Here is a 26092-nt window from a genome sequence, read left to right as displayed (position 1 = left end):
CTGATTCCATCCAAGTCCTAGGAAATTTCCTGAGACACAGAGATGTTAACTGATTCTAAAAGTCACACAACTAATAAATGGGAAGGAATTTAAGCCCAGATATTTCTGATTTCACATTCTATTTGACTGTTTATGTCATACTGCCTCTATTATATACCATATATGTTAATGTAACTCTTTGTATCATGTGGCACAGAAAAAAAATGCTACTTTGTTAAACAGTATATTTAATTCCAACAACAAGGTCTACAAAGATTAAGTCATAGGATCCTAATAGGACTTAGACATAGTAAGGACAGGAGAGAGCTTCTTGACCAATCATCACAATTAAAATAATGATGAAATTAAGAGCCAGAGATTTTAAGTGACTTCTAATCTCACAAGCAAGTAATCCTCACAGTAAAGACACTCTTATATAATGGAAAGATCTTTCGATTAGTTATCAAAAGTCTTGTTTTGTGATTTTGTGCTTTAAAGTATTTCACTTAAAGTCTCAAAGCCTCAGTTTCTCCATTCTAAAGTGGGATTAATAATACCTGCTTTGCCCTACTTTCAAAGTCTATTAATCAAAATACATAATTCATATGAAAACCCTTTGAAAACTCTGAAAGGCTTATAAATATAAAATATCATGAAACATGACTGTTTTCTCATATCTTAAAATTGAAGCAACATTGATGATTGCTCAACAAAAATTGATCAATTGTTTATAAATGAGTTTTTGAAAACCCCTTATAGTTAAAAAGAGGGAGGAAATGTTAAATAAAAACCAAGCTGCACATAATATTTTGTTGTTGTTACTTTTGATTGAATTCTAACTTAGTGATTAACTATAGTTCTAAAAAAAGTAAGTTGGCCTATTTATAGAAGAAATTCAGAGGGCTCCAGATGAGAAGTTAGGGTCGAGCTCATTTCCATTCTTCTGAGGCATATGATATCAATTTTCTCAGCATCATTTTCAAGTTCATCCTTGTAAGCTGTATCAACAGATTCCATAGGTAACAACAGTTTGAGGGTTCATTAATGTTGCACAACCTACAGGGGAAAACTCAGAGTTTTGGTATACTGAAAGAGCACTGTTCTTGGACTTAAGACTTGGATTCAATTCTTACTTCTGGCACTTATTTAAACTAATTGACATGATGCAAATAATCTGCTGTCTATATGCTTCATTTTTTTTGGCTGCAAAATGAGAATATCAGTATTTGAACTGAGCTAACTATTTCCCAAGTTTCTTATGAACACTATAGAAATTTGAGTTATTATTGCAAAATTGCTGCAAAGTAGTCATCAAAGCTTTTTCCTGAAAGTACTGTGTCCTCATTCTAGCTAGCTGTTCTCTCAGATCGCCCTTCACCTCTGTATACCAAATTCCCAAATGGTCATTTTCTCTTTTGTTTCTTTGGTGGGATTTTCCATCATGGGTTCAAAATTTTCTATCTTGTTAATTGTTTCCATTGCACAGCTTTTGCAATTTTTATTTCTCTTTTAAACAATTCAATGACATCCTGCTGCAATTCAATGTTCTGCTAATTCCTAGGGTCCTCTGCCTCATCACACATTGATTCATTACACGTGGAATTTCTGGTTTAGGAATCCCCTTCAAAATAAGGAACATTAATTTGTTTATAGTTTACAATCTTAGAAAGTTCCCTGAGGCATTAGGAAATTAAGGGACTAGCCTAGAGTCAGATAGCTAGAATCTGTCAGAAATAGACGTAAAACCTCACTTTTCTTTGCACTAAGGCTGACCAAGCCATTACATCAAACTTAAGTTTGATTGTAAAGAATACAATATCAAGCCTGTTTATTATCATTACTTCTTTATTTTCATTGTTTATAAATACCAAGATCACTCAAAATACGTTGTGGATCACAGCCTACTTAGGACTATTGACTCATGTCTAAAGAGTGTTTAATATGCTACCAAGGCATTTGTTGGATACTTGATGACAATTTATTCTTTCTCAGTCTTGGTGATAATTTACTCTTCTGGTGATTTTTGAGAATCTCATAGAAATCTATGACCTGCAGCAAATGTCTTTGATCTTTGGCATTCCTTTCCCCCCTCTTATTTAGCTATGTGAACTTTAGGAGTTTACTTTGAACTGTGGAGATTCAGTTCTATAATCCCTGAAATGAGTGGGGTTGAAGGAGCTAACATTTGAAGCCCCTCACTCTTGACATTCTACATAGTCTTGGATAATGAGGGGGTGCAGTGGGTCTCTATCCACTGAGCTGGGAGTCAAGAATACTCTTCTTGAGTTCAGATTGGGCTTTAGGCACTTGGGCGAGTCACTTAACCCTGTTTACCTTAGTTTCCTCGTCTATACAATGAACAGGAGAAGGAAATTGAAAACCTCTCCACTATTTTTCAGAGAAAACTTCAAATAGGGTCATAAGGAGTCAAATGTCACTGAAGAACAACCGAACACGTTTTATACATGTCACCATGAAATTTTATATTTAGAAAAGACAACTAATCATTTTCATTTTGTTATTTGAATTTCCAAAAGGTTTCATAATGTCATAGTATTCCACGACTCTGCAGGCATAAATTTGAATTTTAGAACAGCATTAGAATTTATGACAGCAAGAAAGCACAGTAAATAAAGGAATAGGCCTGGAGTTAGGAAGACCTGAGTTGAAATTCAGCTTCAGACACTTTCTAGGCATGTTACCCTGGGCAACTTACTTCTTTCCCTCAATTTCTTCAAATGTAAAATGGGAATGTTCTATCACCTGCCTTCCAAGGTAGTTTTGAGGATCAAATGAGATAATATTTGTAAAGTGCTCAGTCCACTGCCTTACACATAGTAGGCACTTAATAAATCCTTCCTTCATATGGAAAAGCTTAGCCAATGGATGCTACAGCAGAAGATTCTAGAAAGTCATGGCCTGAAAGGAAAACTTGGTGTCTGAAGATATGAAAAAATAAAAACAATTACAACAGCAACAACAAAAACCCAAAGAAGTCCAGGTGAGATGGATGACAATTTCTGCCTATATAATAAAAGTCAAAATCACAACCACCCACATTTGCTTCCAATTCCTTTTCATGTCTTTCCATAAGTTCAACACAGGGGATTTACATAACATTTTGAGGCTTTCTCTTACTTACACTTGACTAATGATAACAAGGAAAATTGATATAACTCTTCAAAATTTGTAACATACATTGGGAGCATTCTATCACTTGAAAGTCAAAATAATTCTTTGAAGTAAGGCACAACAGGATTTCCCCCATTCTTCACAAGGACATTACTGCCTGGTTAAACCATACCCAGGCCTGAATTGATTTAATTTGCTCATGCTTGAGTGGAGTTAGCGCCTTCTGTTTAGGTAACCCAAGATCAGGATTGATTTGGTCTGATAGAACAAGTATTTCCTCTGTCCAGGAGGTAGAATGATGACTGGTTGAAAAGGTGTTAAGTGACCTAAGTCAAGCACTCAAGACTTCATTTTAATATAGCCCATAACCCAGTGTTTTGACCAATCAGTTGATTGGTACCCTTTGGGAACACCAACTCTTCAAAGGGCATATAACTCTATACCTCCAAATCCATTAGGGAGGCCCAATTTTGGACTAAACTCACATTCCATGCATTTCAAGCCAATTTGAGAGAAATTAAACCTTGGACACAGATACCCTAATTTTGTTTGTCTTTCTTAGAATATACTCTGCAATAAATTGGGATTCACAAAAGGTAATTAAGAAATCTCCACTTAATTCTATAGAAACACCATATGACCAATTAGCTATTCCTGATTGACTCAAAGTTTAAGAGTCTAAGATGCAGAACACTAATTTATGTATCTTCCAAATTGGCACACAGGCTGGTGCTTTCAAAATGCAGAAGAGCCTTAATTCCCCCAGCCTTCCAGCTGTCATGATCATGTACATGAATCCTTCAGGAAATAGAGGAAACAGGAATCACAGGCCCTGTTTCCAAGAGAAGAAAAGGGCTGACTTACTGACTACACAAGTTTCTCATGCTAACACTGATTATACACATTAGCACTGGTAAACACAGCAATTCCATGAGATTGAGCTGTGGACATTTTGAGAAAATGAGATCCACTGCCCCAATTCCATTCTATTAAAATGACTCCTCAGAGGCTGTCGAAGGATAATACCTTTATCGAGCTTTCTTCCTTCCAGCATATCAAAGAGACAATGGAATTACAAAATCCAGGAAAGAATGAGAAGTGATTAAGATGGCATCACTACTGCTTATTTCATTGCATTGTACTAAAAATACACAACTGGGACTTATAGCTATGAACCCATCTTCTCTTTGATTCATTCCTAAGCAAATTAACATATTCTAGAATGGACATTACAAATACTGCTGTAGAACTGTACATTATTTATTAAAATATAATGCAACCATTATCAAATGAGAGAGTAGAGACCAAAATCTCATAATATTAACGTAAATATACAGGTTGTCCCAAATGTCTTTATGTAATTTTAAACTTATTAAAGTTTAAAACTGTGCTAAGAATTATAGGACACTTTGTATTTAGCTCTTTAAAGTTTTCAAATCCCTTTGCATTTAAATCTTATGTAACACCTCCACAAGTAGGTACTACCAAAATTATCATCCCTAACTTATAGATGAAGAGACTGAAACTTCGGAAAAATTATGTGACTTGTTCATAGTGACTTAACTAACTTATTTTGAAAGCAGGATTTGATTCCAGATTCCAGATCTTTATATGATTTGTTATATTATACCTTCTCTCTTAGGGAACTATAACTTGTCAAAGTATTAACTCAAATACTGGCCAAATTTCTACTTATACTTAGCCCACTGCTAGTCTCTTCTTATAACAACTCCTTGGTCAGAAATATCTCCTTTTTACTTCTGCCAGAGTTGTTTTTGTTGTTGTTTGTACTTCGTTCTCAAAGAGGACCATTGACATCGCAGAGGTGATGTCTTGACCTGTGCTTGAATTGGATTTGAATGAGACAGAACCGTGCAGAGTCATCAGACTCATTCTCTCTTCCAGAGTCTTTAGAGTCCAATGACAAGACAAACATCAAGGTAACTGGCAGTGGTCAAGATGCAGTAAGTGACCTTGGTCTTTTTAAATGAAGATCTTTGTCAGTTTTCAGTTTGTCTTCTGTGTGAATCCATAATATTGTAGTCTTTCCATGTAATACTCTTATTCCCATTAGAGGAGGTTGAGAACCTAGATTCCAGGACCAGCAGTAATTATACTATATAGCATTAACTATAACTGATACCTTTATGATCATGAGAGGAATTCTCCCATGATGATCATAATCTTTGGTCTTTCCAACTATCCCTCTGTCTCACTTCTAAACCTAGTCTTTATCTTTGTCACAACCTCCAATCACTTTCTTCCCTTTCTTTTCATCTATTATCCTTCCCTCACTTTATTCACTTCAGAGTATTGACCCTATAAGCAGAATATTTCCTGTGGCATGCAATGTCCTGTTCTAGCTACATGCCTATAGTGATGATGAAAAAAACAACCCTGCACTTGAGGAACTTGTCTTTTCTTTTTCTATGTTTATCATAATAATCAGAGAACTGTAATTTAATTTTATAGTATTATTATTTAATATTATTTCTTTAAGTTTTTGAAGTTGGGGACTTTGAATTCCAAGTGACTGGCAAAGTTCCTGGAACTGATTGATTAATTTAATCAACTCAGCCATAGAGCATTCAACACCTATAACTTCCCAGCCCCTTGTTCTTCTACACTTCATGTCTTGTCAAACCTCAACTCTGGCTATTTTCACTATTCACATATGTAGTAAGTGAACATGCCAACTAGCTCCACTATTAATCAGCTCACCTGGAGCATTACAAAAATCCTTTCAGTCTCCATTCACTAGAAGTAAGGTAGTACAGTAGATACAGACACAGGCCCAGTGTCAAGAAGCCCTGAATTTGAATCAGATCTGAGACACATAATTAGCTGTGTAACCCTGGGCAAGTCACTTACCTTCTGTTTTCCTCAGCTTCTTTAAATATAAAAAGGGCATAATAGTAGCAACTACTTTCCATGTTGTTTCAAAAATCAAATGAGACAATATTTGTGAAGGACTTAATACCATTCATGGCACATAATATGCATATAATAAATGCTTATTTCCTTGTTTTGACTGATTGCTTTCTATCTCATTCCACTCAGTAGCTTTTCCAAACCTCTTCTCCCTTGAAATCCTCATTTTCTCTTACATTTGCTTATCTATTGACAAATTATATTACCTCCTTTTTTCCCCCAAGAAAATGAATAAGCTTCCAACATCAGTCCTTTCACTTTCTCTATTTCATACTTTCAATACCCCTTTACATTTGCAAGTGGATTCTCTTTCTTGGCCTATGAGGAAGAGCTGGACCTTCTTACACTGCTTGATCCTTTCTTGGGAACTTGATTCCTTTCTCTCCTATTTCCTCTGGGAGCTCAGTCATCTATTGTTACTTCCCTTACCCTCATCTTCCTTCACTTCCAGGCTACTTGATTTTCCCCCATTCTCAATAAACACTAATTCTACACTATCCTGTAAAAATAAAGTGCCATGAAAGATATTCTATAAAGAATCTAAATTAAAGCAGGACTCTCTCACATATAATGTTTTTAAATGTTACTTTTTTTTGTTTTTGTTTTTTTGGAGGGAAATTGGGCTTAAGTAACTTGCCCAAGGTCACATGGCTAGGTTTTTTCTTTGTGTGTGTTAAGTGTCTGAGGCCAGATCCTAACTCAGGTCCTCCTGACTCCAGGGCCAGCATTCTACTCACTGCGCCACCTAGCTGCCCCCAAATTTCACTACTTCCAAAAGCTATCATTAAAGTGTAAGCACCTCACAGACAAGGAATGTTCATCTTTGTATTACTAGGACCAGGTATTTTGCTTTGTTCATGGTTAGTATATAATTGATGAGTTGGACAGAAATTTGTCAAATAATATGATTTATTTATTTTATTATTAGATCTTATATTCTCTTATTTATTTATTACTAACTACTTCAGAACAACAAAGTTAAATTCACAATTCTTTGAAAGAAATCAGCTTGATTATCCAAAATGAAAAAAAAATAAAGTATAAACATATTAGACAGATTGACATGTAGAAGAATCAAGAATCCATCAAGTTAGTCTATCCCGGTGTATGTGTATGTGAATATACAGAAGGAAATTAAACAGAGAAGAAGGAAGAGAGAGAGGGAGGGAGGAGTTCAGAAATGGAATTCCACTGGTGTGTAGAACTCTCTATGTGGAAACTCTGGCCACTGATATAGATCAATAGTAATCATGTATTTACAGTCTTAGAAACTTTCAGAGACTCCAAGAAGTCAAGTGATTTGTCACATTTCACAATTGGTATGTGTCAGGGTCAGAATCTGAACATGAGATCACCCAATGCTAGCCCTCTATCCACTATACCAAACAATCTTGCATGTATATGCATTATATATGTGCACATCTCTCTCTCTCTCTCTCTCTCTCTCTCTCTCTCTCTCTCTCTCTCTGTGTGTGTGTGTGTGTCTCTGCATTTTACATATACACACAAACTTAATGGACTGTCTTGTCACTTAAGCTACATGTCATAATCTGTCTAATATGGATTTGTTTCTCTTGTGCACTGGTTAAACTGAATCCTTTTGAACGATTATGAAGTTCATTATGGAGGCTTTATTGTATTCTTAGTTTCAAAGTAATTAGTGCCATGTCATTGAACTGCATCTATTATATATCTCTATCATCTCCTTCTATTAATATCTACTGTGTTTATCTACTATTTCTATTTTTCTACCTATCTCCTTACCAACCTGTATTTGAATCTTGGAGAGTTTTTACAAATGGAAAGTGGTTTGGATCCAGAATCATGATGGAGATTGAAATAGATTAAAATTGTAGAGTACTTACTTTTAAATATATTTTTATTGATGTTCTTTGTTGTTATATTACCGACATTTCTCTTAGTATCCCTCTCTCAGCATCTACTCTCTCCCAGAATATCATCACACATAAGAAAGAATATGTTTAAAGAAAGAGAGGGGGGTTGCTATGTGGCACAGTGGATAAAGCACTGGTCCTGGAGTTAGGAGGTTCAAGTGTCTCAGACACTTACTAGCTTTGTGACCCCGGGGCAAATCACTTAACCCCAATTAATTGCCTCCAAAAAAAAAAAGAATAAAAAGAAAGGAGAGAAAAAATCACAGATTACATAAAAAACTACATGCAATATTCTATATTCATTGGCCTCTCACTTTTGCAAAGGAGAGTGGGCATGTGTCTTCCCATATCTTTCTTTGGGCCTTGCTTATTCTTTGTAATTCTGCTATATTCATTTTCAATTGTTTTATGGCTGCTGTTCTTTCCATTTATGATGTGCAGGTCTTTCAATTGTCTAAAATTCTTTTCTGTTGCAAGACCCCTGTCTCTGACACCAATATTCTCCCTTTGATGATACACAGATGCAAATCATAGAACACCATTATCTCAGAAGAGTCATAATTCCAATATTTTAAAAAGCAGATCAGATGGGCAAAATCAGCTGAATGCACTACCAGAAGTGGCTTTTATATGAGAACAGCATAATGCAAACCATTAGAAATTTTTATCTATTAAAGGAGGAGGAATGGTCATAGTGACAGTGGGTGATAACCTTAAGATTTTAAAAGAAGTAGAAGAAACAGTTTATGGAGGAATTCTGGTTATCCCTTTTGAAGGGAGCATGTATTTTAAAAGATTATGGGTTAATCAAAGCAATAAATGATCACACCTTTAAGAAATGTAAAGAAAACCTTAATTTTCTTCTAAGGAGGCAGTGACTTTTCAAGGTCATGCTAACAAATTATAAAACTATTCCCCCTTTTCTATCATTAAATTGGTAAATGACAATATAAGAACAATGGTAAATTATGGTAAGGAGAGAATGTGGACACCAGAAAATAAGAAACTGATTCTAAAAGGGTCATTGGAAGAATCCAAAGACAAATTGTTACTACTTTTCAATTTTTTAACCATTGTTTTGTGCCATTTAAAATCATTTTCAATATGAACTATGTAATAAATGTACTTTTGGGTTCCAATTACTGAATTTAGAAGTTTTCTTCTAAATCTTTAACAAATTTAGGTCAAAGTGATTTTTTAAGTCTTTAATCTACTCATTTACCCATGAAGTATTACCAGACAAGCCAAGAGATTCAAGAGTCTGGTCAGTTGGTTGATTTATTCTATGGCCCCTCATCTGCGCACAATGTTTGTCTGAACAATACTGGACAATTTTTCTAAAATCAGGAATATTTTAGGACTATTTCTAATGAAGTATCTTTTGGGAAGCCTTTATGGGTATTATGTAATATGCTATTGCAAAGGTCTCTACACCTATTAAAGGTAGGGCAAACACAGGGTGGAGGGAAAGGTATAGGACAGAATAAGGCTTAGATGAGTTTCATAGAACACGGCAGTGTCTTACAGGTCAAGAGGCAGAAGAAAGTCTCCTGTCATTTTCTCACCTCCATTTGTGCCTCTTGCATTTCACTCTGGTTATCTTACTAATTAGAAACACAAACTAGGAACCTACAGACATTTTGAAAGAATTTCTTTTAATATTGAACAGGAAAGCCACATGGCACAGTTGAAAGAACCTGATTTCAAGCTTTACCTGTGACATTACCTATATAACCTTAGGTAAATCATTGGACCTCATTTGCCTCAGTTTTCTTATCAGTAAAATGATGAGGTTGAACTAGATAACCTTTGAGGTGCCTTCCATCTCTAAATCAATGATAATATGCATAGTGTTGAAATGATAATGAAAGCCTTCACCTCACAAATAAGATTCCTTGTCATTGTAGGTCTAAATAATTTTTTTCACAAAAGAATAATTTTAAAGTAGAAAAAAGTGCAACATTTAGTCAATTGTATGATATAATATTCATAACCTAGGGCCTATCTGGCAACAACTATAAGCACACACATGCACACACACATACACACACATTAGACTTACTTCATAATTTTCTAAGTTTATACCCCTTATCTCTGTTTCACTATCTCCCATCTTAGAAGAAAGAAATGAAGGAGAAGAAGAAAGGAGATTTCATAGAGAGGAGAAAGTATAGCTAGAAAGTGTTACATGGGGGAGTGAATGAGTAAAAGGCTTCATAAAGCAGTAAGTGAACTAAGGAAGAGAAATATTAGGACAAGAAGAGGGATAAGGATTGTTCAATGGATCAGTCATGAAGAGCATAAAATAAAATATGTATATACACACATATACTTGTGGGGCAGCTAGTTAGTGCAGTGTGTAGAGCACTGCACTTGGAATCAGGAAGACATCCTCACAAGTTCAAATCTAGCCTCACACACTTATTAGTTACATTATCCTGTGCAAGTCACTTGATTCCATTTACCTTGGTTTCCTTATCTATAAAATGAGCAGGAGAAGGAAATTGCAAACTACTCAATTATCATTGCCAAGAATACCTCAAATAGGGTCTTGAAGAGTTGGACACGACTAAACAACAACATACACACAATACATATATAGCACAGGACTTTAGCAAATTAAAACACTAAAAGTATTAATAATTAGCTTATATATTATGTATATGTATGTATATGCACATATACATAAAGACATATTATTCATAAGATTGATAATATTCATTCTAATATTTCTTTTCTTTAGCCATTCTGGTAAAAATCTGCCTTACTTTGGAGAACCGGATGACCATGAAATCTGTTCAAATATCAAGGTGTATATCTTTATATCATTGGGAAATTTGACTCACTTGTTATACTGAAAGGTTTCCTAGACAGGAAACAGAAAACATGGTTTGCGTTTTTGGCTCTGCCACTCATTAACCATTTGACCTTGACCAAGTCATTTAACCTTTATGATTCATTTGATTTAGTCTGGATAATCCTGAGGTCACATCAAGCTATATGATCCTGATGTTATTTTTTCAGTCACATCTACTAAGTTGCTATTGTAACATTTTTGGTCAATAAACTACAATATAAAGAAGACACCACTAAAAGTGACCCTCTTGAGTTTAAATCCTCTTTTCTCCTTGATGAGCCCAACTGTAGATCAGAAAGCTACGATTTTTTTTCTTCTGCAATTCTGAAATGGTTTTCAGTTGACTGCCTGGTGGTACCAACCCAAAACCTATCCCTTCAGATTTTATGTAGATGATAGGTTATATTCATTTGATGTAACACAAAATTAGAACATTTTGCATATGCAAAAGTGTCTAAAATTTCACTGTGCATTTTTCCAAACTCACAAAAGAAGGGTCTCAGGTATGAGTTTGCAAGATACCTAATTTAAGGAGTAAATATATTTACTTCTGAATTTCAGCCTAATCAACCACATTCTTATAATTTTAAATGAGACTCCATTGTGGCACAGGAAATAGAAAAGGACAATAGTGTGAAAATCACTTGCACTATTTTGTCTGCAAAGTGCATAAAATAGTGGTTAATTTTTTTATTCATTCATTCATTCATTTATGGTCATTCAAATTATAGGTTTGCTTTTCTGTATTATATATGTATCTCTGGGGTAGGATACAAAATAATCTAAAAATAATGCATGATCTGAGATAAAAGTCTTTCCAATTTATTATTCTTAATATTGTGAAAGAGTAATTTGGGGGGCGGCTAGGTGGCGCAGTGAGTAAGAGTGCCGGCTCCAGAGTCAGGAGGACCCAGGATTGGTTCTGGCCTCAGATACTTAACACCCACACAAAAATCTGGCTGTGTAACCTTGGGCACATTACTTAACCCCAATTGCTTAAGAAAAAAAAAAGAGCAATTTGATTTAATGCTATCATAACACCATGAAAATGTCAGTGGGTTAAGGAGAGACATACTTAGGGAGGGGAAAAGTGTGCATTTTGCTGAAAAAATTCATTTGCATTATCACATATAATGGTGGGCCCAAAGTCATAACCAACAAAGCATATTTTACATTTACTACTATGACCATATTGTAAAGCCATTAATATTTTTTTAAATGATAGAACTTAGAACCTGTGCCCATGCAGTGAAGAGTATACAATTAATTATAGTTTCTTCATTTCAGATCAACCATTGAATAAAACAAGGTGTGTTAGTTAGTGAAGGCATAGAATTAGATTTTGGGTCCCTTTGCAATGCCACTAAATACACTCAAATAACCCTCCCTTTGAATAAGGTGTTCTTGTAAATAAAATGTTATTTTTATTAGTCTATTGCTGTGGTTGATTGTGAAAAATCCATTTAGTTTTATATGGTGGTCATATTTTCTAGTCAAAGGCATGATGGTTACTCTCTTGAGTAATTTTTAAATAAACATTACTCATATGGAAGGTTAATACCATGCCATTTTTAAGTCTGTGATTTCATAAAATGTCAGAGTTGAAAGGAACCTCAAAGTTCACTAAATAAAAGTAACCAATATGTATAAAACCCTTTAACAAATTAGGTGAGTAGCTAAAGTACAATTATTTTCATTTTATAGATTAAAAAACTGATACTCAGAAATGCAAAGTGTCATAACTAGTGTCAAAGCCAAAATTTGAATTCAAGTCTCTCCTTGTTGCAAGTCTAGGGCTTTTCTCCCCATCTCTCTCTAATTCCTCTTGTCTAATACTCTTGATAGGATCAAGTATTTAGAGTCAGAATTAAATCTAGTCCTAATTCATTAAATTACAGAGTTGATTCATTTCAATTTAATACATTATATTGTGTCTTTTTGTCATCCACTAATATAATTTAAGTGCCAGAGATACAAAAGCAAAAAATGTAGTCTCTTTCCTGAAGGAGATAATTTTCTATATTCCTTTCTCTCTCCTTTTTTGCTCCTCCTCCCACTTTAAATGTTTCTATGAATTATCATGCTTTAAACTTTTACATTCCATATGAAAATTAAAAGTTTATATTTTTTAAAAATAATGGGATAGTAGCATGGTACAATGGAAAGAAAATTAGGAGATATTTCATTAAAAATGAAGTTACAACAGGATGGTTTGTTTCAAATTCTCCTGTATTAGGATGTTTTCTAGAACTGTCTGATTTCATCAGACTAGGGGGTTTGCCTAGAATAACTTAATTTGCAATTCATAATCTTATACCAGGGATCTTTAGCCTGCTTATTGTTTGTGTGTTATTGTTTTGCCATAAAATTTCTTGTTAGTCAGGTTAAGTCTATGGACATCTTGAATCAATGTTTTTAAATGCTTAAAATAAAATACATAAAATTATAAAGGGAATCAATTGTGTTAAAATAGTTATCAAACTTTTTTTTTAAATCAAATTCATGAAGCCCAGATTAAGAATCCCTGTATTAGAGAACAACCTTAGAAAACTAAGATGTTAAGCGACTCCTTAAAAGTTGTACAATTGTAGCAGAGGAAGACAGGTCTTGAACATAGGTCTGCTTGTCTCTATGGCCAATTCTCTAATAATGATACCACATTAATTCTCTTATATGTTAGGCAGATTTGTTAACAGTCAGACATTGTTTGACACTGTTGATCCAAGTATGTCTGACAATGAATAAATCACTTATCTCTATATACCTCTAGCCACTCCCTAGAACTTAACAACTAAAGAATAAATAAAATTGGCTCTACTTTGAACTCCACACTAGGAGACCACCACATTTATGAAACTGCATGTCCTTCATCTATTTGAGTAAAGCAGGTAGATCAGACATCTCTTTTTTTCCCGTGTTCTTCAGTTTATTGTATTTCCAACAGAGATATGTATGATTTACTTTCACTTGACACTACTGGAATTCTTTTGGTGATAATTATATAAGACTTTACACTAAAGATAAATGTTTTAGACTAGCCTCTTGGGCAGATTGAAGACCGGTGATGTCTTTGATATCCTGGTGCATTTTGAATTGCTGATTACAGCTTTCTAATCAAGACTGTACTGTGATCTTTAGTGGGCCACTGATGTTGTGAATTCTCATTTGCTATTTTTGTATGAGCTGAAAAACTTAAATAGAATTCTCAGGTAGTTTTTGCCTACAGTTTTTATTCTTTTGATTTTTCCTTAGAAGTTGAAATATAAGATGATAATTATGGTAAATTAAATTAAAGTAATTAAGCATTGCTGTTGGTATTTGATAAGAATCTATATTTCTTTCTGAGATTGTTTTTTTTTTATGTAAAAGACAGCTTCAGTGCATGGTAGTTAATACTGGAGAAGAGAGTGAACAAAGATATATTGAGTGATGAAACTGCCAAAACCTTCCCAGATTAATCTGATCCCACTGTAATCACTCCTTTAGTTTTATTCCCTCTGAACTCATGTATTGAATTTGTACTCAGTGATTCCGCAGTTGTTGATGTGTTGGTCTATAATTGTCTTCACATCATTTCGGGTGTATGCTTTAGCTTCCCATTTGAATTTGAATTGTGAGTTTTTCCAAGATGCACTGTGGTACCATCTGTCCCTTTAGTACAGTGATCTTGAATTCAAATAGGGTGTTTGTTTTAAGTTGTTAGAAGTCATCTATTACTCTCCAAATCATTATTTCTCATCACAAAGGCTTGGCAAACCAATTATATGTTCATTGGAGCAAAGGGGCAAAGGGCTGCAAAATAAACCTTGAAGTTTGGAAGCTACCCAGTGCAGTCCTTGTGCTATTTTCCACTCTGGCCTGATTCTTAGAGCTATGCTTTAGTGTCTGGTACAATATTCTTTGCATAGTGGATAGACAGAAACTCCTTGGTCACCGATTGATGAATGTTTGCAAAAGAGATGTGTGAATTAGTCATTTAAATTTGGAGAGTTGTATGGACTTTTGACCCAGGCAATATTTCAATAGTGTAGGGATTCAACATAAAAATTAGACATTAGAAATGAAGAAGTATGCTAGATTTTTAAAATTAAGCATGTCTTCTAAGTATATTCCATGAGTAATGAATCCTATAGCCCTACAGTCTCCAAAGAATTTAGATGAAGATTAATCTAAATGGATAGTCAACAGAGAATTGCATGGTGGGTATGAGCAAGTGGTAACACCGTAAAACAAGGAGATGTAGCATAAACTATATTATAAAAGACATACATTATCAAACAAAGAAGATAGATTGGTCATATGGTGAGATTTGAGGGAGAAAACAACAACAATGCCCAGTCTTCATGCACCATGTTCGGTGGCCCTTATCTGGTCAACTAAAGGAAAGACATGAAAAGAAATTATATAAAATGGGAAGGCATGGATGGGTTGCAATTTGCATCAATGAAAGCAATAAAAATAATGATGAGTTCATTGATGAATTTTAATATTTGAATAAACACATGTCCCTATGGTTCCTATTTGAGAATTCTTTCTACTGAACCCTTGCTGTCTTGACTGTTATTAGGGCAGATTAATGTCAGGGGGTCTTAAGAACTTTTGATTACCCCATGCCAGGGAAGTGTTTTTAAAAGCTCAGTACCATAATGCAAAAGTTTTAGAAGTACTGTTCTCAGAGGGAAGAAAGTAGTCTTAGGACTTTAAGAAATCATGACAGTTCACAATTTAAATGAAGAGGAAGTATAAAAATGAAGTCAGACCCAATATGAGATGAATTTAAAGTCATCCTTTACTACCATCACAGAACAATACTAAATCACTGGGTCTTTTGCTGATTGCCACATAAATGTGTTTCTACTTATTCTATCCATAGTGGGAGACAGATTGTGAGGTGGATGTGCTGGTACACTCTAGGGGAGCAATTTCACTGAACCTTGCTCAATGTGTGCCTATTCCTCTGACAGTGGAAGTTGACATTTTGTCATGGCCAGTATTTTGTGCAATAGCCCTATGATTCAAGGATTCATTTATACATACTGTAATAGGTGTGCCAGACATTTTATGGAGAGTGAATATTGGAATTAACTGCATTAACAACTCATTTCTGAAATATAGAGATTAGCATTTATCTTTTTATAGGTAATATTAAGAAAATTCTAATGTTCCAGTATTTACCTAATTCAATATGACATGACTTTATATGTATATACTATGTGAGAGATGCTAAGGTGCTGAAGAGACCTTAAAAATTCCCCTAATCTCAGAGGCTCACCTTCTATTGAAAATATAGACATTGAAATGAATGAATATGTACATGATTATTTGAGGGGCAAGAAAGCACTGACATTTAAGCAGATGAAGACAGTCTTCACAGATGTGGGCATCAAAACTGAGCCTAGGGATACTAAGAGGCTGATGTGAGGATAGAGTACATTCCAGGCAGAGTACATACTTTGTAGAAAGGCACAGAGATATAAAATAATGAGTTTGGGGAACAGTATATAGACCACTTGGCTAAAAGGAATAGCATAGAGATGTAAAATGAAATAAACTTAAAAGTAGGTTGATGCTGATTGTGAAACTCAAAGTGAGGAATTTGTGTGTTTTTTTTTAATTTTAGAAGCAATAAGTAGCCCTTGAGGATTTTTTAGTGGAGGAGTGATATACTTTGTCTTATACTTCAAAAAAAAATGACTTGTGACTTCTACGCAAGGATGACATTGGAGAGGGAAGAAACTAGAAGCTAGAAGTTCAATAGGGCGGATTTTACAATAATCTGGGTGAGGAGTGGAAAAGGCATTAATGGTGGCAAAGAGAGAGCAATTGGAATTGAGAAAAGGAAACTTATGCAAGATATTGTTGTGGAGTTAAAAACCAATGAAACTTGTCATTTGATTGCATATGGGGGTGAGAACTAGAAGTGACTCAGAAAGAGGAGTTGAAGATGTCACCAAAGTGGTGAACCAGTATAACCAAGTGGATAGTTGTCTCTTCAGCAGAGATAGAAAAGTTTGAAAGACAGGTGGGTTTAGGAGGATATATAATGAGTTCCATTCTGGTTATCTATGAAGGTGTTACTGCTAGATCCATTATCACTATGAAATGTGCTTTTAAATTGAAATCCTGGAAAAGTAGGTAGAAGTTGTATTATGAAGGGCTTTAAATGTCAAGATGGGGAGTTCATATTTTGTCCTGGAGGAAATGGGAATCCATTAAAGATTCTTAAGCACAAAAGTGATGTGATGAGACCTTTACTTTAAGAAAATACTTTGACACCTAAATAGAGGGTGGATTTAAAAAGGTGATAAATGTGATTCATTCCCTGGTGAGAGGTTTTCTCTGAGTTGGGCACCTGCTTGAACATGATGAGAATAGTAAAAGGTAGCACAGTATGTATGGTGGAAAGAGTGCTAGACTTAGAGTCAAGAGATGTGAGTTTAAATCCAAACTTTTATGTTTATTGTGTTACCATGAGTAAATAACTAAATCTCCCACTGTCATTTTCATCACCTGTGAAATGGTAATAAATAATATGTGAACAAGCTACCTCAGTAAACTCATTCAATCTGTCAATAAACATTTTTAAGTGTCTATTATGTGCTTGGTTCTATGCCAAGTTCTGTGGCTACAAAGAAAAGTAAAAACTCAAGAAACTCACAGACTAATGAAACATGTAAACAATTAAGTTCAAACTATCTATGTGCATGATAAATAGGAAATAAATAAGAGGAGAAAAGCACTAGCATGAAGAGAGATTTAAAAAAGTTATTTCAAAAGGTTAGATTTTAGTTGGGACTTCAAGGAAGGCAGGGAGGTAAGCAAGTGGAGATAGGGAGGACTTCTTCCCAACTAAATGTATTTTAAACCTATAACATCAATGATTTTTATTATTATTAATATCATTATTATGGTCCTTTTTGTTACCAATAGCACACATTACTATGCCATTCTAAGATGGCTGGCCCTAAATCAGGGATTCAATCTTGTGGCCATGGAAGTAGAAATGCATATAAAGTGGTGTGCTAACTTCAAAGCTTATATAAATGTCAGCTATTATTAGAATGAAGGTAATTTCCCCATATGGAAAATGAGCTCATTAGCACCATGGCCAACTGAGTTATTTAAATACAGAAAGTACCTAACAGTAAGAGAATTTAAATTACAAAGTACACAAACTAAATGCAAATATAAGAATTCTAGTTATTTTCATGGGATTTCCAATTGTGAAACGATCTCTTAGTTCCCTATTCTGTGGTGCTTAGTGATTGTGAACCCCTTCCAAAGGATATTAACAACACTAAGTTATTTTAAAACAGCCATTTATACAGAGGAAGATATTTAATTATTTTGAAATGCATTATTCATTTATTTTTGCCATTCATTCATTTATCTGTTTGTTTATTTTATTTTGCAAGATCTGAATTCTTTCCCTCTTTCCCACCCCTCCTCTACCCATTGTGAAGGCAAGAAATGTGATATTAATTATACATATAAAATTATGCAATTCCATATTAGCCATGCTGCAAAAGATCACATAAAAATAAACATAAAAATAATGCTGTGGAGGTGAATACTATTTTTCATCTTAAGTCCTACAGAATTATCTTGGATCAGAATATCTAAAATCGTTTAAAGCTCATCATAATACAATATTATTGTTATTGCGTAAAATGCTCTCCTGTTTCTGCTCATTTTACTGGAAGAGTTTTTAAAATGACATTTCTTAAATGGCATTGCTTTAGTATATTATTTGCTTTTATTTCCTCTGATATGAGTCTACAAATAAATGTCATGCTAAGTGATATCAATAACGGCACCATTCTATTTCAAATAACCTCACTATGTAATTTCGATCATTTAGAAATGCCACATAAAACTGTTATAGCAAATTTTGTTTTGTCATAACATTATTAATACTGAATGACAAAACTCCCTTTGGTTGTTGTCTTTTGTTCTCAAAGAGAACCAAAATGACACCACTATGTTGCAGTCAAGTTATGTCTGACTATGGCTTATTAGACCATTATAAGCTCAGCACAAATAGTCCACATGTATATTTGGAGTGAAGATGGCTCTAAATTTAAGAATTTCATGTTTCTTTTGAGTTGTTGCAACACCAAAGGTGCTATTCTTCCCTGAATACAACTGTCACCCCAAACTAAGTCTACCATAATATCAATGGGCCAAATAAAAGCACAAAGATTTTGATATAGAAAAGAAGAGTTGTTTAATCCAAAGCCCTTATTTTACAGATGAGCACTGAAGGGCCAAGCAGTTTAAATCTTTTGCCCAAAGTTACATAGGCAGTAGGTTACATGGGCAGGGTTCTTTAGCTTCTTCGTAGCTTCTTTAACTCTAAAGTTAATGTTTTATTTTATTTTTTTCTTACTCTACAATAAAAGTGCTCATTATAACTTCATGTCTTTGTCTTAGAGGAAATAATGGTGAATGTATATTGAACACTTTATGTAAGTCAAATATTGATATAATAGGATCTGATTTACTTTGCCTGGTTTATAGGATTTGGAGCAAGAAATTGTCAGTCACTCAGATCTTTATTGTTATGTTCCAATCTCTTTAGCTGGGAGTTATCTGGTGATATTGAATTGTCATATACACAAGTCAGGTTAGCCTCCATCTATTTCTTAGAGATCCAGAGTGTTTCAGTCTCTCCAACTTCAAGATCCTTATTAAACAATTAATTTAGTTTACTAAAAACATGGTAAAATTAAAAGGCTGACATTTTCATCATAAAACAAGAAAATGTAAACCCTCCCTGAATGCTGCTCCTAAAGTAAACCCTCTCTCCCAAGTTAGAGTTTATTTCTACTCTATTCTCTTAAGCTGGCAAGTTAATTTGCTTAATTAAAAACTTCCCATCTCTGCACACTACAGGGAACAACCACATTAGTTAATTTGTAAATGATTGCTGTAGCTTAAAGTCCCCTTTCATTTTTGATAGTTAAGGTGGTATTTGCTGGCTGGCACAAGTTAAGTATATTAAGGGCTAATGTCTGTCATGCCTCCTTACCTTGAAAGATAGTGGAGTGGTGAGCTCCCTGATTTGGTGCCACAAATTTAGAATTGGAGGGAGACCATCAGCCCTGCAGTTTAAATCTACCTGAAAGAAATCATATGGGTACATACATTATATAGAACTTACAGTAAGTCATCAATATCTATACTGTTTTTTTTTCCCTCAAAAGCCTTCTGAGAGATGTAGTCCAAGAGGGGAGGTATTTGTCAGAGGCCTGGCCCTAAGCTTCCTGTGGGGACCCTGGATTTCATGGCCAAATTTGCTTTAGCTTTCGCTTTTTCCATCTACTGCTATAACAACTCAGAATTCAGATTTACTTCTATGTTATAATACTATTCATATTGAAAAGATAAAGATTGATCCTATATTTTTATTGATCTTATTTACAATTAATTGATTTTGACTTGTAATTGATTTTGTCTTGTAACTGCTTATGACATGGTTCTTTGACTCCAAATTTTGTTCAGAGTTCAGCAGGCCTGTGATGAGTTAATTAAAAGAAATAAAATTCCTATCTCAAGGAACTTAACTAACCTTGGATAATATGTGAGAAAGCAAGTGAATTTGGGTCTGATATCTTTATTCCATAAAACTATCCTTCAAGACTGTCTGGTTTGCCAAAGACCCCAGTTTTTGGGATAAGAACTCACTCTTTGGCAAAAACTGCTAGGAAATCTGGAATATAATATGGTAGAAAAAGGCCAATATCTAACACAGTATATCAAAATCAAGTCGAAATGGGTGCATGATCTAGGTATAAAGGCTGATACTGCAAGCAATCTGGGAGAGCAAGGTATAATTTACCTGTCAGATTTATGGAGAAGGAAAGATTTTATAATGAAACAAAAGGTAGAGAGCATTATAAAATGCAAAATGGATCATTTTGATTACTTTAAATTGAAAAGTTTCTGTACAAATAAAGCCAATATGACCAAGATGAAGAGGGAAGTGGGAAATTGGGAAAGACATTTTAGAACCAGTGTCTCTGATAAAGGCCTCATTTCTAAAATATATAAAGAACTGAGTCAAATCTATAAGAATACAAATCATTCCCCAATTGATAAATGGTCAAACAATACGAATAGGCCATTTTCAGAGAATGAAATTAAAGATATTTATAAGCATATGAAAAAAAATGCTCTGAATCATTATTAATTAGAGAAATGCAAATCAAAACAACTCCGAGGTACCACATCATACCAGCCAGAATGTTTAAGATGACAAAACAGGAAAATGATAAATGTTGGAGAGGATGTGGAAAAATTGAAACACTAATGCATTGTTGATGGAGCTGTGAACTGATTCAACCATTCTGGAGAGCAATCTAGAACTATGCCCAAAGGGCTATAAATAAGTGCTTACCCTTTTACCTAGCAATACCACTTCTAGTGTTGTATCCCAAAGAGGTCATAAAAGTGGGAGGAAGACCTGTATGTACAAAAATATTTATAGCAGTTCTTTTTGTGTCGGCAAATTGGAAATCAAGGGGATGCCCATCAATTGGGGAATGACTGAACAAGTTGTGTTATATGAATGTAATGGAATACTATTATGCTATAAGGAATGAGGAGCAGACAGACTTCATAATAACCTGGAGAGACTTATAGAAACTGATGTTTAGTGAGAAGAGAAGAAGCAGGAGAAATTTTTATACAATTACAGACACAACGTATATGTGACAACTAACCTTGATAAACTGGACTCATCTCAGCAATGTAAGGTTATGAGACAACTCTAAAAGACTCATGATGGAAAGAGATATCCACATCCAGAGAAAGAGCTAGAGTCTGAATGCAGATTGAAGTAAACTACTTGCTCTCTTTCTTTTTCCTGCTTTGTTTTGTTTCCTCTTTCCCATTGTTCATTCCATTAGTTATAATACTTCTTTACAACCTGACTAATGTTTAATGTGAAGGTATTTGTAGATCCTATATTTGAATGCATGCTTCCATGGTGGGGGTGAGGGAGAAGGAGGAGAAGAAAATGTGAAACTCAAGGGATTGTGGAACTGAATGCTGTAAACTAAAAGTAAATAAATAAAATTAACAATAAAAAATAAAGAAAGAAAGATCAATAGACAACAACAACAAAAAAAGAATGTCTGTTTTGCTGTCCAAAAGTCTACACTGCTATCTTGTCCCTGGACTTAAAAAAAATGAAACTAAGAAGCTAGCCCCTATTGCCGAATTTCCAGCCGATCATATTGTTCCTTGTCCTCTGTAACCAGTCATATTGGCCTTAATCCCATGATGTCATCTTTCCTTTGTTCTGTAACTCCCCAAAACTAGTAGGAGGGGCACTATCTTCTTCCTTGTGGTCTTCTGGAATTGTGGAAGCAAGTCATTGACTGATTTATGGACAGGTAGGATGCACCTGCTAAGAAATATTATATTGCTTACGGATCTGTCTCAATTTACCCTTTTGTTAAAATTTCTGCACAAGGTATATATGAACTTATATGTATTAATATATACATGGATGCATGTGTGTTCATATGTATGTTTGTGTGTATACATGTGTTCATATGCTTATGTGAGTCTACATGCATTTGCATTTTCAATGGTTTTAAACTAAGAAATGGATCCCTGAAGGCCATTAAAATTAATGTATCTATGCAATATTGTATTTTATTCATTTTCTTAAATATTTCTCAGTTACATTTCAGTCTGGTTCCCAATGCACTGAAGAATTTTTACCATGGCCAGACAGAGCAAGTCTCTAATGTATATGCATATATAAATTTGAATTTTGTATTTCTGAGGCTTTTTTTTTCCTTTGCCCTTGGAAATACATGATCCAAAAAGACATAGAGAAATGCTGGTCATTTAATTGTCTGAACAAATATCAAGCAAAATACAATTATAGGAGATGATTATAGAACTAAGAACTATAGAACATAAAGTCACTAATCATTGCAAAAAGGTGTTCTTATGAAAAAAAGTGAGAATAGAACTACAAAGAATTTCACATTGGGTTCCAAGTTTTAAACGAATATATAAACAATATCTGGGACCATAGGGCACTGTTCTGTCTATACTTATACATGGAAAAACTACAATTGTAAATTTAAGTTTCATTCTAATGATATTCAGGTTTGCTAAGCCACCATATATACCTAAATAAAATGTAGTAAAGAGACCTATTTTAAAATATGTGCCAAAAGAAAGGAATTTAATTCTTTCTTTAGTTCTCTTTTTAGTTTTTTAGTTCTCTTTCTACCCTTGTGTATTTTCTTTAAATATAGAAATTATGATAGGGCAAGGTTTTTGTTGTTGTTTTTGTTGTTGTTTTTGTTGTTTTGCTTTTTGGAGGGCAACTGGGGTTAAGTGACTTGCTCAAAGTCACATGGCTAGTAAGTGTCAAGTGTCTGAGGCTGGATTTGAACTCAGGTCCTCCTGATTCCAGGGCCGATGCTCTATTCACTGTGCCACCTAGCCGCCCCAGATAGGGCAAGTTTAAGATGAATTGTGTAGCATTTAGACAGGAAGACCTGGGTTCAAGGTTGAATCTGATTTATACTAAATGCATGACCTTGGACCAGTCACTTAATCTCTCATTTGTTAAGAGTAAGTTGTATAGAATGTGCTAATTTGCATGGGAAAAGGGAGTTCCTCACTGGGAGCTCCCTATGCCAATGAAGTTAAAGGTCAAGGAGTACTTAAGGTAGGGTGGATGTAGTTGCAGATAAATAAGAAATCACCAGTTTTAGAATTTTTTTTCAACTAGAAAAAGGTTAGAACTAAGTTCAATCATGTCATTTTACAGATTAGGGAGCTGAAGATCTAAGAGGCAAAGAATTGGGGAAGTGTATAATTAATGGGTTATCACACATTTGCATCAATATAAAAAAGCAATTCCTTTTTCATGGGATCAAAGTCAGTGAAGCTGAATCCTCCAAGGAATTCAAGTTTGCAATTTTTCCACCATAAATACCAAGTTTATGCTCACACTCATCAGGCTAGTAGTTTTTCATTCATTTCTCTCTTCTCCAAAATTAGGTATTACAAAAGATACAAAAGGTAAGAAATTAGGGTAATCTCATATTTCATGAAAATGCAGATTTTCTGGAAATCATATGTCGTTAATTCTTTGAAAGAGTTGGATAATTCCTATGGAACTTTACAAAGAAAAAAATAGATCTTGTTTTCCTGTAGGGCTCTGGGAGTTAGGTCAGGAAAGTACCTTAGAGATTAGCCAATCTAACCCTTTCATTTTACAAATGAAGGAACAGAGTACCAGATAGTTACCACCACAAGCTTGTCTTATGCCCTGGGTCACAAGGGTACTACACAAAAAGGCAGGGATTTGAACTCTGGTCTTTTGCCTTTGAATCCAAAGGCCTTTATAATTGTTCCATATAGTATCCCTATTTATCCTAGATTGTATGTGCCCCCATTATGTGTGTAATATTTCTCAGATTTGGGACACATGTAGGACAAAGTAACATCATTGGCCTCTTTAACAAATTAAACTTGGACAATTGATTATCCAGTGTCTGTCTTTTAACCATGTGATCCCATTTACTTCTAAGGCATGCATATTTTTGTGGCTCTTGGAACTATCTTGAAATAGATCTGGAAAACTACATTTTTCTATTTCAATTGACTTTCTAATGGAAATTAGTGAATAAAGTGAATAAAATTCACTCCAAAATGAACAATGGTATTTGGGCTCTGAACAGAGTAATAACAAACAATTTTGGTGTCAGTGGCAAACTTCACAAAATGTGCCCAGGTAAACAACATGAAGTACACCTTCATGGTACCTTAAAAAAATGGTTCAGTAGGATAGACCTGACAAAGAAAGACCTGGAATATTAGGGTCTGAAGGAAGATGGTGTAATGCAAATGTAAATTTTAAAGATCTTCCCTGCCCCTAGGCTAAAGTGCACCTGGTGCCTGGGGTGGGAGGCTTGTTTTTCAGTAGATACTTTTTGATTGGCCAGTGGGTCCAAAAGGTTGTTACATTCTCTGAGACAGGAGAGAGCTATATAATCCCTGATGTGAGGCTTTGTTTTGGGGGCTCACTTTGAGAAGTGTTCTGTGATTTGATATGGATTCTGGGAAGCCGTTGTCTGGAGCCCCCCCAGCTTTGAAAAACCCAGATGTTGAAACCCAGATGTTGACTGGGTATGGGTGTAATGGCTGGACAGTTTGGAAATCTGTCTACTTGATCTGTTTCTGTCTTGATAATTCTGCCTGTATACTTTGAAGTTCGGGGTGCTGACCTTTTTCCCCTGAACAAGGTAAACGATATATGTCTGACTGATTAAAGTAAGCTTGTTAACCCATTTTGAGTTGCTTTCCTTTATCAAAGCAGATCCAAGAACCTGTATGGGCAGCAAACCCTGAGGACGTGCTTGGGGTGCTTGCTGCTACAGATGGAAAGATAGGACTGCATTAGACACTATCCTATGATGTGTAGACAAAGTCCCATGAACACTGGTCTTTGTAGAGAGAAATCCCAAGACCCCTCAAAGGCTACTTCTGAGAGAAAGTTGCTGCTGGGAAAGTTATCTCAGGGCAGTGAGAAGGATGGTCAAGCCTGGGAAAGCCCATGCATAATGAGACCATTGTACACTAAGGGAAGAAATTTGCCACCTAGTAGCTTCCTCTTTTAAATTATTATTGCAAACAAGCTAAGCCCAATTACTTGGTTAAGCTCATTTCTTCAAAAGAAGAATTGGTTATCAAGCCTTAGTTGTGGTTCTGCAGGATTATGAAAAATACACAAAACTTTTATTATTCAATATGCCTTCATTTTACTGCAGTGATTGTTTTGCATGATATGGCCTTGAATTCATAAGACTTAGACCTATTCTTTAATGCCCCATCATGGAATGTATAAAATTGGATATTAAGTATGGCTTTGATAAATAATAAATTCCCCTCACTCAAGTCTAGCCTTGATTGTATAATGCAAAGACTCATAGTTTTTTTTTTTTAAATTCTAATCTTAAGACACATAAACTAAAATGAACACTTCCATGTAATAGTAGAATAAACAAGATGAGGTAACTCTGAAACTTGATTATGTATTTGATTTTCATTTTAATTGCATGAATTCAACATGTAACTTTTAAAACTGTCTGGCTTTTCTGTTATTCCTTCTGTCCTTTTTATTCCACAAAATTCAATAAACATTTATGTGTTTGCTATGTGTCAGGTATAATATGCTGAGGATACAAAAAGAGGCAAAAGACAATATCTGATCTTAATGAATTTACAGTCTAGTGGAAGAGACAAGCTTCAATCAAATATA

At 34.6% G+C, this 26092-nt stretch overlaps 1 protein-coding gene across 1 annotated transcript in view; it reads left to right on the top strand.

Annotated features, from left to right (window-relative positions):
* Positions 1–26092, top strand: part of FSTL5 (follistatin like 5) — a 1185743-nt gene that overhangs the window by 65376 nt on the left and 1094275 nt on the right. The window lies entirely within an intron of this gene.

Source organism: Petaurus breviceps, unplaced genomic scaffold (genome assembly GCF_028583685.1).
Source record: "Petaurus breviceps papuanus isolate PSGF00001 unplaced genomic scaffold, PetGlider_PUasm1.0 126, whole genome shotgun sequence".
In the NCBI taxonomy this organism is placed as follows: domain Eukaryota; kingdom Metazoa; phylum Chordata; class Mammalia; order Diprotodontia; family Petauridae; genus Petaurus; species Petaurus breviceps.
The sequence above is the reverse complement of the archived record's forward strand: the minus strand, read 5'-3'. Positions and strand labels throughout refer to the sequence as shown.